The sequence below is a fragment of the Platalea leucorodia genome, assembly GCF_965183815.1.
Source record: "Platalea leucorodia genome assembly, chromosome: 6".
Taxonomy (NCBI): Eukaryota; Metazoa; Chordata; class Aves; order Pelecaniformes; family Threskiornithidae; genus Platalea; species Platalea leucorodia.
In genome coordinates this window covers 71,281,139-71,295,679 of record NC_138828.1, presented here as the reverse complement: position 1 = coordinate 71,295,679, position 14,541 = coordinate 71,281,139, and positions in this window count along the sequence as shown.

The following is a 14,541-nucleotide window of genomic DNA, read 5'->3' as shown; positions in this document are numbered from 1 at the left end:
TCCAAATATGTTTCTGAGTTTGCATGGTGAAGTTATGTTCAGATCCAGCGGACAAGACACTGAAATCAACTGCTGGTGCTAAAAAGATAATTAGTCATAAAATGAAACAAGGAAGCAGCTTGTATCTCTTGCATAGCAACAGGAAAAAAAAAAAAAAAAGCAGCTTTCTTTAAATGAATTTGGCATTGTTCTTAGGCAGCAACAACAGAATGATGTGAGTGAAGGAAAAAGAAACATCTTGCTTTTGAAAATGTCTTGGGGGCTAAAGGAAACTTTCTGTAATCTGAACTACATTAGAAGAGAACGTGAGGCATTCTTGACTGAATTTGTAATTAAAACAATTCAGGAGCACACTTTCTGTTCATCAAACTCTGGGATGCAAACTTTCATGAGAAAAGCATTGTCTATACATTTCAGTGAATTTGAAATTATGAGCTATGTGAGAAAGGGCTTTTTTCCAAGCTTGTTAGGTGTAAATAATTTAAGACGGAAAAAAAAAAAAAAGTACTTCCTTTTAAAGAACATATAAGTAACAATGACAGCCCTTGAGATCTATAGTTCATGGTCCCTAACGCAGAACTAAAGACATTCAGTTATTCAGTAAACAAATTTGAAAGACATTATAATAACAGTCTATATCTCTTAATATATTTAGCTACAATTTACCTCAAAGCTGCTCTATAATGAGGCTGCTGTGTGCTTTTTTAGGTAAGACATTTCACAACAAAGAGGCTCAATAGTCCACCAGGCACTTTTACATGCTGCACTGAGCACTAAACGGATGCCAGATTCTGCAGAATGTCACTATGGTATAATTCCTCAAATTCTTTTTGGCTCACACACAATTTTGCCTTTTGCTAGTATCTTCATCTCTAGGAATGTCTGAGATACTGACAAAATCCTTTTGTCTGTTGTGTTCAGGAGTTTGCACTGGTTCCTTCTGGTTTGCTGTGAGAGGTCCACATTTTGGTAATGGCTGTGTTTCCCCAGCATTTTAGCAGTCAACCCGTGCTGTCTTCCCAGAAGTCAGGCTAGGAATTAAGCATACAGATAATATCATGGAAGCCCTCTGCCTGGGTATTTTACTTCCCCACTGGGATAACCAAATGAAGCATATTGGTTCAGGTCTGGTAGATATGGATCTGCATGAATTCAAGTGCTTTATAGATGTTCCTGTGCGGTGGGCTGAAGTCTCTGTGTGTATGACATTTCCAACATGTGACGCAGTCTTCCCCACGGATGAAACATTGCTAAGTGTCAGGGCAATCTTCCATGGTCCTTACAGGAGGAGTTCATTTTACGTATATTGCAAAACAATACATATGGTGGTATTGGAGAATTTTTCTGGCTCTGCCCTTCAGTATTGTAATCATTTCAATTGTGGGACCTTCCTTGATCCCAGCCTCGCCACTCTAATGTGTTATCTACTTCTGGACTTTTTCATGTGTGAAGAGTTGTTTTTCTTTTCAGTTTGCTGTGATTTTGAGAACTGTGAGAAAGCTATGAGGTTTTCAGTCTTCTCCTGCACACAGGTCTTAGTTCAGAGCATCCTGCCTTGAGGGATGGAGTTCTTCTAAGTTAGTCGGAATAAGTAATCTAACTCAAGTTAATTAAAATATTTTATGTTTAATTTTAGATACAAATATCAATGAAGTCTTTTTACCAGTTCTTAGAAATGTGAATGGCTTTTTCTCTTTTTTTTTTCCCCCTGTTTAAATCTGAACACTGAATAATAAAATACTGTTGAACAAGTTCTTATTTAATGTAACCTACCCCTGCATATGGACTGTGTCACTGCTTTAAGCATTGTTTCTGGTTCTGGTGTACTACCAAATTTAGGGGATTCTCTTTGTTTATATCTTCATGGGACTTTTATAGTCTGGTTTCAACAGAAAGGTGGACTTTTGAGCTCCCGAATGAAGCTCCTCTGGGATGTAAAACACATCATGTGTGAATTTGGTGTAACTTATAATATATGATTTGAAAAAAAAAAATTGCTAAAATTTTCTGTAGATAAATCTTGAGCAGATAAAAAATTGCTGTATTATTTCTTGTTGAGCATTTTTTCTTTACTCGCATCCATTTTCTTCATGCATAGCTGAGCTTCTGCAAATATATTTTCTTTCAGGTTAGTTATTATTACTTAGCACATTGATTTTTTTAAGATGAATGTTGGTTTCAGTACACAGATTTCTACACTTGGTGCTTTCTGTAACATCATCTGTAACGCTAAATGATGAATGACATTTCATTATATCAGTATTCTATTTTACCACATGTTTGTTTGTCCAAAGGAGTTGAAATATTGGGCAACTGAAATGCTGCTATGTGTGGAGAACCTCTAAATATGTCTATTGTGTGCTCTACCACCGTGATGTTAATGATGTATTCTCCCTCAGAAAAATCAAAATGTTGATGTGACTTTTTTTTTTCAGAACTTTAAAGCAAAGGATAAGATGTTGGCTCTACTGCATTCAACATGAGCTTTGATGTCGCCTAAAACAGCTCTGGGATTTCAACCCAAAGGAAGGAAAGGGGGAGAGTGGATGGGTTGGTCGGTAACAGAACGCAGAGACTTGCTGTAAGTCCTTGCTGTGATTCAGAGCCTTCTGCCTGCTGCAGAACAGCTGACTCTGAGGCACAATATAATCCACAGTGCCTAGCATTGCAGCGACTGATTAAATATTTAATGTGCTAGGGAGAGAAAACAAGCAAGAGGAAGCATGCATTATAGACAAGTCCCTAATCACCTGGCCTGAGAGCCAAGCATCCCTTTGCTCCCTTTTTCTTTTCCTAGGGAGCAAGTGAGCTGCTGAGCTTCAGTTTGTCAGTCATTACATTATAGTGCCTTGGAGCTGGTGAGCTGCTTTGAGATGCAACAGTGGAAGACACCAACCTTCTCATTTTGATTACAATTCATTTGCCAACTTTTTTTTAAATTCTACATGAATTTTTCCAACTTTAATCCTAAAAATTATTTCTCTCAGAAATACGAAATTATGAAAATTAAGAAGTAGAAGTTTAAAATTCTCTGTATTAAGTTTTTTTTAGGAGGGGAAGGTTTGATTACCTACCAAATTTAAGTGTTTGTGGTCGAAAGCCTGGATAGCATTATAGGAGGGCAAAGAACAATTATTTCGTGGGTGATGTAAGGGTTTCTTGCCATAACTGTTGCCTGTGCTTTATGCTTTGCAAAGTGCCGATAAGCCTGGAAGTGTTCCCTTATTAGATATTTTTGGTTATCTGTCTTCTCAATTGGGAAGCTTTAACATGCTCAGAATTCATCCTTATGCAATTTATTTTATTTTAAATTGTTATCTGAGTACAGCAAATATGAAGCTCTCCACACACCTGGCCTAGGCTATTTTAATTTAGAGGGTTACTTCTCATTGTAGTGACTGTGGATACATTCAGACAACGCAGAAAGCTCCATATTCTTATTTGCATGTTAATTCCTAGACTGTTCTTCTCCTCACATTTATTTCTTACTTGTGTTGAAAATTAATATTAGATGAATGAGACAAATGACTGGTGGGGGGTTTTGTTTGTTTTGTTTTGATGGACAGTATTTCTTTTATTCCACACTAATGCAGTTCTCAAAGAAAGGTTTTTCACTGGCCTTGATTGCTTTGAACTTTTAAGCTTTATTTTTATATGAGTTTTGTCTGAATATGATTTGTAGATGTTGTTGCAAAAGTTTACGTAAAACACCACTGAAACTAATACCTGTAACTATCCAGTACACATTGTATGTAAAAGAGTCAGGTCTGTTATGATATCAGTCATCAAAACAATAGCAGCTTTCCCCCAAAACACATATTACTACAAAAAACGTACAAGGCAGTAGATTTTGCTTGGCTGAGAAAGGAGTAACAGACTGTTCCAATGTACTGGGTGGCATCAAAACTAGCTTTCTAGTATGTAGTCATAACATTATGCTCTTTTGCTCCATAAGTCAAAGCATTCTAGTACACTTCAGCTGTTATAATAGAAAAAAGAAAATACAGGCACAAAAAAATAATGCACCCTAAATTTCCATGCTAAAGACACGCAGGCTGAGAAGAACAAGGAAGTCAGACCAGACACAATATTTTCTTTAGATTTTTTGACCAAAAATTAAATTTCTTGGAGTTAACATGATGCCCTAGCAGTAACCCCTCCACTGCATGGTCTCTGATGCTGAACATGCAAGGGAGACCTTAGACCCCTGCAGGTATCCTCTTGCTCTGCAGGTCTTCGTCCCTGAAGTTTCCCTGTTGCAGATAAAAACTCTGGCATAATGTTGGCCAGTTCTCTTCTAGCATGTGAAAGCCTTCCCATGGGAAGAAATGCCTGTCACCAAGATCTGACCAGCCAGCTGTGTCTGGTCCAGAGTAAGAGAGGTAATAGTGTGTCTCTTTGGTGGAGGAGGACAGCATCCTACTACATGAAATCCCATCTCAGGGCGTGAGTTGTTAGAGATCTGACATTTCTAAATGTGCAGTCAGCAGCATAAAAATTCTGAGTCCTAGACCCTGACAGTCATTTGGCCGGAAGATTTTCATAAAAAATTTACACTGATATCAACATTCCCCCTTGAAAAGTTTTAACTTGTTCATATTACAACATACTGAAAAACATGGAATTATTTCATTGTAAAATTTTGAACTACTTTAATATAAATTGGTCATTCTCATCCAGATTTAACTCACTAGAAAACACATTTTCCTGCCATTTAGACACGTTATTAAAAAATGTGCCTGAGGAATGTCCTCATACTCATAAGAAAAGTCACAAACATACCTATTAAAAAATAATATTGACAGTTCGTAAAGCACTGTTTAGAAATAATATGCAATTAAAAGTGGACATCTTAATATTTTTTCCTTCCTTTTCTCTTCCTACACAAGTTTATTTAGTAAATGATAGATGTGGAGGTAATAATAGCACACACAGCTAGTATCATGGTTGTCTGCCTGCCCAGTCCCTCTTGTGAACTTGTTCTACCCATCCTAGCAGCCATCACGCCAGGCTGATGGCCACTACTTACCTCCCTTCACCTAGAACAGATAAGGACATTTGGTTCTTGTTTACATGCAAGGTTTATAGAATACATTTCTGTAAATTATTACATTTTGTGTGGCTTTGACTCTGCAGCCCAAATGTATTCAGTTTTCTTTCTAGAAGAAAGAAAATTAGAACAAATCAGAAAGAACATGCTGGTTTCCTGACATACTGAAAATGTTACTGAAAAACCACATTATAAATCTATTACAACTCAGAATCAAATTGATCTTTATCAGGACTACTCTAAAGTCAGGAGTCACAGAAAATAGTCAGTTCTGCTGGAAAGAAAAGATTTTGTATACAGGGAAACAGGCAGCTTTTGTACTATCTGTCAATAATGATCATAGCAAAAGCAGTGCTTAAACATAGTAAATGCAGTGTTGCTGCACTAAGTGGCAGTTGTAACACAAGCAGTTTGATTGTGCATATATGGTCGCACAGTGCCAGCCATTACAGCTGCCATCTCAGTATTACTGTGATTATACATGAAAGTTCATAATTAGAACTGAAGAAGTAGTGGGGGAAAATTCCATGTATTTGATTTGATCGTTTGTGGTCTTATCAAGTCTTTTTTTCATGAATATTGACGTGTTTGAGCTAGTATTAATACTCAGAACAGGCAAATGTTACAGCCCAATATTCTCTTGTAGCACATTTTTGAATAGTTCTTTTAAGAAAACAGTTTGTAATTTAATTCATTGTCCTTTCTTATACAGGTTACCCACTACCAAAGGTATGCTTACTATAACTGATGCAGTGTAACAGTATACCCCACAGTGCAAATCTTCATAGTTCTCTCTTTCCACGGTCTTCAGACCAAGGGTTATTCAAAACTGACTTAAAATAAAGTATGGATCTCAGAATGGCATAATCTGCTCAAGCAAGCCAGATTTCAGATAAATTCCTAATTATGAACCATTAAGTTTTTCTATGCCACTACTGCCATCAGATATTATTTCCCCATTCCTCTTCTGCTTCAAAGGTTTTTATGAACTGAAGCTATGGACAAAAGCAAAGCTTACTTATCTGTATGCAGTGACTACAGTGTGAATTGCTCTGACTTCATGCCTTGAATTTAATCTCTCCATCCATGAGTCTGTACCTTGGTGTTTGGATCCTCATGGATGGCACCCTCAGACTCCTTTTTCCACACATTAATACAGCAGCAGGGTAAAGGCCTAGAGTATTTCATTTCTTGTTACTGCTGTTTATTTTTATTACACTAAGCACAGAAGCCTCAGATGCACAAAGGCATCTGTATCTTGTTGTATGACCATATGTGAAAGATAATCTCTGTGTCAAAGAACTTGTCCTATAAGGTAAGATGGAAACAGCAAGTAAAATGGAAATATAAGCAAATCGACATACCCAAGGTCAAAAATGGTTCTGTAGACCTCACTGCCTCTCTTCTTCAGTCTTATTGAAGGCAATTACTATATAAAACCTGGAATATTGTGTGCTGCACATTACAGTTGCTATATTACAATTACTTCGGAAACAGAGGATGTTTCCACCCACACAGTAATGAAACATTCTTTCAGAGACTAATGAGATTTTGTATGAACCATCTGCTGCTTGCCTTCCATTAGATCAAACACCTTTGAAAATGGGGAAATCCCTTTCAGTAAAAGTAAAATAGAATTATAGTAACAATGATCATCTGTGAACTAGAAGCCAAAAACTAGTGTGGTAGAAAAGTCCAATGTCACTTTAAACATTAACCACTGAAAAGACACAGAAAAACCTGTTATACTGAGCAAAGGTCAAAGGAAGCTGTCTATAATAAAAGATGGATTTGAGACAAGGTTGATTTCCATTGTCAAGAGTTATGGGATGTGTTCTACCCTTCTTATTGAAGACAACTTTGCTGAAGCTTCATACAGTATCTCCCAAAAGCTCACTGAAACTAATTGTGTAGATTATAATGTTAGACAGTGCCCACTGAAAACTCAGGAAGAAAACTTAATTGCTGAATGAAAGTGAAGTCAAATACCTGCCCCTGTCCATCAGGCCCATGGGGCTATCGTGGTTTGAGTAGTGCCTGTGGCCAGCAATGTGCAAAGAAGGGACATAACTAGCGTTCTGGGCAGCTTTGATGAGCAGGCACCCCTTAGCAGAGGCACTGAATAGGTAATGCCTTTGGCATGAGCTTGGCCCAGGGCTTGAATTCATGTCCTGAATCTATCACAGGATCTGGTAACCATATCAGTTCTGCTCCTAATTAAATACATCATTGTTTCGTTGAAGTTTATTTTCTCCTAAATGCTTCCTCTCACTTTTCTCCTAGAAGAAAGGTAGGAATGTTGTTGCTGAAATAGCCTGTGAAATTAAATGATATTAATGAGATTTCATATTAGCTAACTGGTTCTCACATAAGAGTTTATACCTCTGACATATTTTGGAAAAAGACTGGAACCCTAATTTAGCAATGCTTTTTTATAAATATCCAAGCAGCATATTTAATTTTTATGAAATTCACCCACTTGGAATATGTCTTTAATTTGCACTTAAACTCTCCTTATAAAATAATGCTAACATTGAAACTGTCTTTGAGCAGCTTTCTGAATAGATCCCTAGTTTGCTCAACAGTTATTGCTGAAATGATTGTGATCTTAGGAACCCTTTTTCCTGTCTGACATTCTTTCCCTGTGACTAATTATTTTACAGACTATGCTTTAATTGCAGGGTGTAGGAGGTACTTTCTATAACTGCTAAGTATTAGAAAGGGACATGCTCTGCAGATCATTAAATGTGCTACCAGGAATAAGCACACTTCTGAGACCAATGACATTTGTCAAAATTAGTCAACGTGTTTGTTGAGAGCAAGAGGTCATCTCCAGGAGGTGTCTCCTAATACTTGCTGGCGTGGTGAGTGCTGTTAATTATTCAACATGATATGGAGGACATAGGCCTTCTCAGGAGAAATGGCTTCCTTTTTTCTTTTATTTACAAACAGGATGCATTAAAAACCCTGAGTGAATTAAATCTGTTTTTTAAACAAATCCAGACTGACAATTTTCTTGGTAGCCTGCAAGCATTGCTAAAGAGGAGACAAGTTGCAGACATCAAAATATTATGCATATTTCATGGTTTCCTATCAGAACACACAGTGATGTAAAATAAAACTGTTAACAGATTTGAGCATATATGCTCAACTTAAACTAGGCCAACATCACTCTGTACTTTCAAAGTCATCCGCTAATGAGAGTATGTATAAAACTTAGGTCAGAGGTACTGCTTTGCAATGCTGTCTCATACAGTGCTATTATTTACTTTTGTTTTCATTCTGTCTGATTTTGGCAAAGCAAGGGCTCATTTTCTCCACATGAGTACCTTAAGCTCCAGTTGACAAGAGCACGTGAGGAGTGAACAGACATCTAAAAACCTATGACTAAAGATTGAAGGAATTGGGACTTTTAGCCTAAAGAGAAGAAGATTGAAGAACAGACATGGCAGCAACTTTGCATAGGTAAAAGATAGTCCCCAAGAAAGCTACTTCTCTATGTCCAGGGCAGATAGGACAAGAAATAATGTGATTATGTTGCAAAAAACAAGGTTTTGTTCAGAAATAAGGAAAAGATTTCTAAAAAATAACAAAGCAATGCACTGGATTGAAGGCTGTCTAGTGTAATTTGGACTATCACTTCTCAGAGGTGATTTAGACATAATGGTTCTTGCCTTGGGGGACTTGGCTTCATCAAGCTCTTTTCTAGACCTTTTTTGCTAGAGGTTTATCCAGGAAATCCACCTGGGAACCAAAAAAAAAAAACAAAACAACCCTTCCCAATGAAAGTTTAATCACAACAGGTCTGATTCTTGCAGAAAGTTTCATTTTTGTCACGTTTTGGATCTTTTTTTTTTCTTCAGAAAAATCCTCATAACCAACTGAAGACTCTTGTTGCTGGAAGGTTCCAAGCCATTTGCTTTAATCATCAGTAAGGGGTTTGGCATTATAGATCATGCATTAGATTAGCAGTGACATCCTTGAGTGTATTATAGAGGAGTTTTGATTTTGTTGGTTTGGGGGATTTTCTCCCTCTGTGTATCTTTGTATACACACAGCTCAATTGGAGAGGTAAGGGCTTTCATTTTCTCAGGCACTGAAACCCCAACTCTGAACACTTTGCAACAAGACTTTCACTATGTATACAAGCATTTAAAGTTATTTTATCTTGTTTTCCAGGACTTATTTTGTCACTGTTGGATAGTTTCTTTCATTCTCCTGGACAAATGCAGTTCTAATTTTGAAGGAGCAGAAGAGATCTTTCCTTTTCTTCTTTTTTTGTGTGCAGTTGTGCAGAAAGTCATTTTGAACTGTGTTAGTGTTCAGTTGTTATTCATCTGCTTAAAGAACACTCAAAAGAAGTTACTGTACATCAGTGTTACTACCTAAAAAACTTCTTCTGTTGTAACAGTTCTAAAAACCGTGCTGTCTTAGCCACAGGTTGGTGTCTAGCCCAGAGCTTGAATATGTGTAACTGGAAGGAAATGTCCCACACATCATCACTGGCTAATGCCTGCTTCAGAGAAATAGTGGTAAAAATAGGCGATGCAGAGCTATACATAACAGTAAGATTTTATAAAGCTGCTTTGCACTAGAAGACATCCAGTGAAAGAATGAGCTTAGTGCAATTCACATAAAGATGATCCAGTTTTAAGGCTGACCCTCTCTTCTACATTTATTACCAGATAAGAGGACCTTGCATGGCATCATATCAGCACATACCTAACAAATGCGTGTAGGTATCAGCAAAAGATGAGTCATAGTCCATATACAAACAGTTCTGGAGATAGCGCTTGCCAGGCACCCTGTGGTGCAGTTTGCAAGCATTACGTACTTAGGAAATCCTATCTTGACTTGTCCCAGTATTCTTAGATATTATTTCGTATTAAAGGATATTATTTGGCAACATCTACGACTATATTTGGGGAAATTAAAAGCGATAGTCTAGATCTCTGCTTAAAGGCATATGCATAAGGGGAAGCGGGTGATGACGTGCAGTATCTTGGGGGATTGCTAGGTGGTGCTAAAGCACATACAGAAGTGTATCACATGTAACTGCTGCATTGGCTGTTTTGGTTATGAGTTAGTGTGGAAGAGGGAAAAACTGAAGATGTTTTCTGTCTGTCCTATTTTCTACATCACCTCCAATGGAAAGAACACCTCGGCTTCCTTGGTTTCTCAAAGAATGTTTTATTCAGATTTGTCCCAAATTACTAAGCTCACATTTTTACCTACTTTTACAGTATTTTCTATTTACAGCAAGACTGACTAAATATGTTTTGATGAGGAGACAATTTACCAAAAGCTAGCATTTTGGGAAGACTGACATTAGTCGGGGGAAAAAAGAGAACTGTTAAAATACTTTACTTCAACATTTCCAGAAGGATACACATTGACTTTTGTTTTTCAAAGAGCATATTCACTTAGAAATTTCTACTTGCTCAATTTTTGTAAATGTTTACTTAAGTGGAGGAGGGAGAAATAAAGTGAATAATATCTAAAAAAGTAAAGTGAGTGTTGCACCAAAAATGGAATGGAATGTTTCAGGTAAAATGAAAAAGAGTTGTTTTATACTTTTCCTGGTTTCACAAAGCAAATATAACTAAGATAACATATATTATGTTGAGTAGATTATATATCAAAACTCGCTTTCCTTTGTTTTTGGTTTCACCCAATGTACTTCTTCCTTATTGGCACAGTTACAGTAACTACAATTTCCAACACGTTTTGATGTGATTTAAATTCATCCTGTGGTGTCAGCTGAGGGTTTTTTTTAAGAGACCAATGTAAGCTTTAAGTCATATTGAAGATAAAATCTTTTCTCAAGGGAATATATTAAAAAGTCACACAAAGCCTATTAAAAATTAAAAGGTAAAATATATTGCATTTCCTATGGGAAAAGCTGTAGTGTCGTATAATAGGTAGGAGTACACAAGGGATAAAAATTATTCTTAGGTGAATAATTTAAGTCGTTATGCTAAGAATATGAGAATTATTCTCAGAGTGATTAGCTGTTGTTTGTATATGATGTCATTTTGAAAACTACTTAAAATTAGAAAAAACTGAAATCTAATTTGTTTTGATGCCAATAAATGCTGACAATGACAACATTTGTCTGAGTAGTTTGAGGGAATTTAACATTAATCAGGGTTTTAATTAGGAAAACAAGATTGGCTATAATTCTGTGGAGAAAAGCTGTAACAAACTTCCTTGTAGGTTAGATTCAATTAAGTTACAGCCAAAAGAGCATGAAACCACACTGTGATTTAACAAGCCCAAAGTCTGCCCAAGTTTCATTCATAAAACAATTTGATCACATAGCTTCCATAATCAGCGTTATTAGATAGATCAATGGTGTTCTCAATGCTTTATTGATTAGTTACTTCCTTTTCCAGGCATATAAGTAGATGGTCATTTTCATCATGTCTGAACGTCTCATGCACCACTGAAATTATCATACCTGTCCCACTATGATACGGAAGTATGTGTCAAAGATGGGACAATCTAAATCACAAGAAGAAAATTGCTGAGAGAAATCCCTATGATGAATGAACACTTACTGGTATGAGGCTTTATCTTGGCCTGGTGCTTCCTATCAGCATGACATCTGAAAGAAGGAAGAGATAAACTTGCTTTGCCCATGATCAGAACTGACCAAACATCAGCTATTATTGGTTAGCATGGCTAACAGGGCTAACAAGGTCACATTGATTTTAGGTTGGAATTGAATTACATGCTAGCAGCAAACTTTGCCTGAAACGCACGCTGCAGATGTGTCCTTTAAAAAATGAAGATTTTTATTTGAAGATTTTAATTAATTGAAGATTTTTAGTTATTAATGGACCCATATTAGGCTGTCTTCATCTATGGTCATATTTTGTTTGTTGTGGCATGAAACATCACTGCTCACAAAAGAGCGAATTAGATTCAAGTAGGGTCAATGAAAAATTTTCCTTACCTTTTTGATCCATGCTTAGGTCAAAAGACTGTTCTCAGACCAGTAAAGAGGACTTTAAAATGAGTCTTGATTAATTTAAAAATTCTATAACAAGAATTTCTCATTTACTGCTGGCAAGCTTACTACTGCTAGATGAAGAGCATAGTTCTCATTTAAATATTAAATTTCTATGCCAAACAGACACTTCAGCAGAAGGAGCCAAGAGCTGTGTTCCTCTCTTTCCTATTCCACCCAAGCAGTGGCTAGCTGCTGTATTAGGATGCTTCCTCAGGTGTCTGGGTGTGAAGTGAAGCATGTTCTTGAGAGACACAGCTCAGAAGCAGAGGAAGAGATTACACCCAGGTCTGTCTCTTCCTGCATGACTGTACCGACTCCAGAGCAAATAGCCATCACAATCATAGAGGGACTGCCAGCAGTAGAGGCTGGTGTGCTCCTGCATGGGCAGCCCTGAGCCACCAGCAGCCCAGCAGAGCTTTAGCAAGAGCTAGATGCCAAATGCTCGTCATGGGGAGATAAACGTGCTCCTGAGCACCTTCACAGGCTGGTACTTTATTAATAGTGAGGTGTTAGGCAGAGGTGGCTGTGGGCTTTGGCTCTTTCACAGTCAGTGCGGTAGCTAAGTTGGCATTCTGAGGACCACAGTTTTTGACTGAAGAACTTAAGCTGTGGGTGGGTTGGCATGTACCACCTGAGCCCACGAATCTAGTCAAATGATAATTCCACAACGCAAGGAAAAAAACTTACTTGCTAAAGATGATCTAGACCTTTCTTAAGAAAGGTTTTCACTGACCTTGGAAAAGGTTAGTGTTTACAGACTTTCTACTCAGCTGAGAAATTTTCTGTAATGGCATTTAAGGGTATGTGTTTATCAGTCACTCTTTTGTTAGGTGCAAATGTGAGCCTTTGTGAAAAGGCCACATAATGACTCTTGATATTTACTGTTTCACAAAGGTTTCTATGAAGTACCTGTAATGAACTCTGTATCTATTTGAAAAGTAAGAGTGTTCATGATAACAATTGTTATAAAAGTATCTGTGTTCAGAGTAATGTGCCCATGAAGAAAGGAGATAAATTCTCTTTTTAGCATCCATAAAAATTCAGAATATGTCAAGTGATAAAATATGCCATGGATTAATAGAAGTCTAAAATTAAGCAGAAATTCCCAGGTAAATGTATACATGCCAGAAGTCAGGCTGGGCTACATATGACCCCCTTAAAAAAGTTTTACACTGACGGTGTACTACATAGACTGTGAGAAATCTTCTCTTTTGTTTTGGGGTTTTTTTTGTGTGCCATTTCCACTACTGGTGCACTGCAGATGTGTAAGTAATAATCAAGACCTCTAGGAGTTTAACTTTAATTACACAAGTTGATGCCTGGAGCACACACGGACACATCTTTCCTGAAAAAAGATCACACAGGATTGAAATCTACTCATCTCATGCCTGTTCCAACATGTTTTTTAGTCCCACACTAAACTTGAAACCTTTAAAAGGACAGGATTACTTGATACAGTTTTAGATGCATTCTGTAGCAGGAAATAATAGTGCTTTTAAAATGCAGTGAGCTCTCTGCAGAGTACACAAACAGTCTACCCAAAGAGCATAATATTAGAGCAGTACCATGCCTCATTTAAAAGCTAAATCTATCAAGGTCTGCAGAAATAGTGCTAAAAAATCCTTCACTGGTGGGAAATGTAATCACCTCCAAAAGTGTGAGCCCCCAGAGCTGCTGAGACAAGGGAATTTCAGACCTCGATTGTAATCTCATTACGAACAAGACACATTATCTTTGGTATTTGGAAAGTGAGCCCAGTGCCTTGCATTTGGTTGCAAGATTACCACTTGCATCCTGTCAGAACAAGAGGAATCAACAGAGGCACATGAGAGTTAAGCTCTGAGCTGTACCAGAGAAAGTGTAAAAACTCACAGCTTATTTATATTAAAATATTTTTTGAGTAAGTAATGCAAACAATGAGGTAAAATGTGAAGAAAGTAAACGGTGAGCAGTTTGTGTATGTTTGGGAGCTGTGAAGGAACTGAAGGAATGCCAGAATTGAGTTAATTTCCTATTCACTACATTCCCTAGCCTAAGAATAGAATAAAAGTACAAAACACATACATCTCTTTAAAAAGTAGACCTTGGAATGTAAAACAAAAGCAATCAGTTTGAGCAGGAAACACTAACGTCTGGGAAATAGTAAGAGGAACTATTCCACAGAAGAAGGAAAGCATCCTGCAGATGACCTTATACTTGCTTGTGCAGGCCAGAATAGGGTGTGGGAAGGGGAAGGAGAGAGAGCGTTGGAAAGAAGGAGGAATGATTACTGTTCTCCTACTGTTTATTCAGCATAAAGCATAATGCTGCTTTAGAGACAGCACATGCAAAGTGCTGGCTTCAAAGGGCTAGTTACCAGCAAGGCCAAATCTTGGAAGATGCTAAGCCTCTTGCAGCTTCTGTTGGCTGCACAGTAGTTGGCATGGTGCAGCCCTTTTTGCAGCAGATCTCAGGAGAACTATGAAAAAAAAAAAAA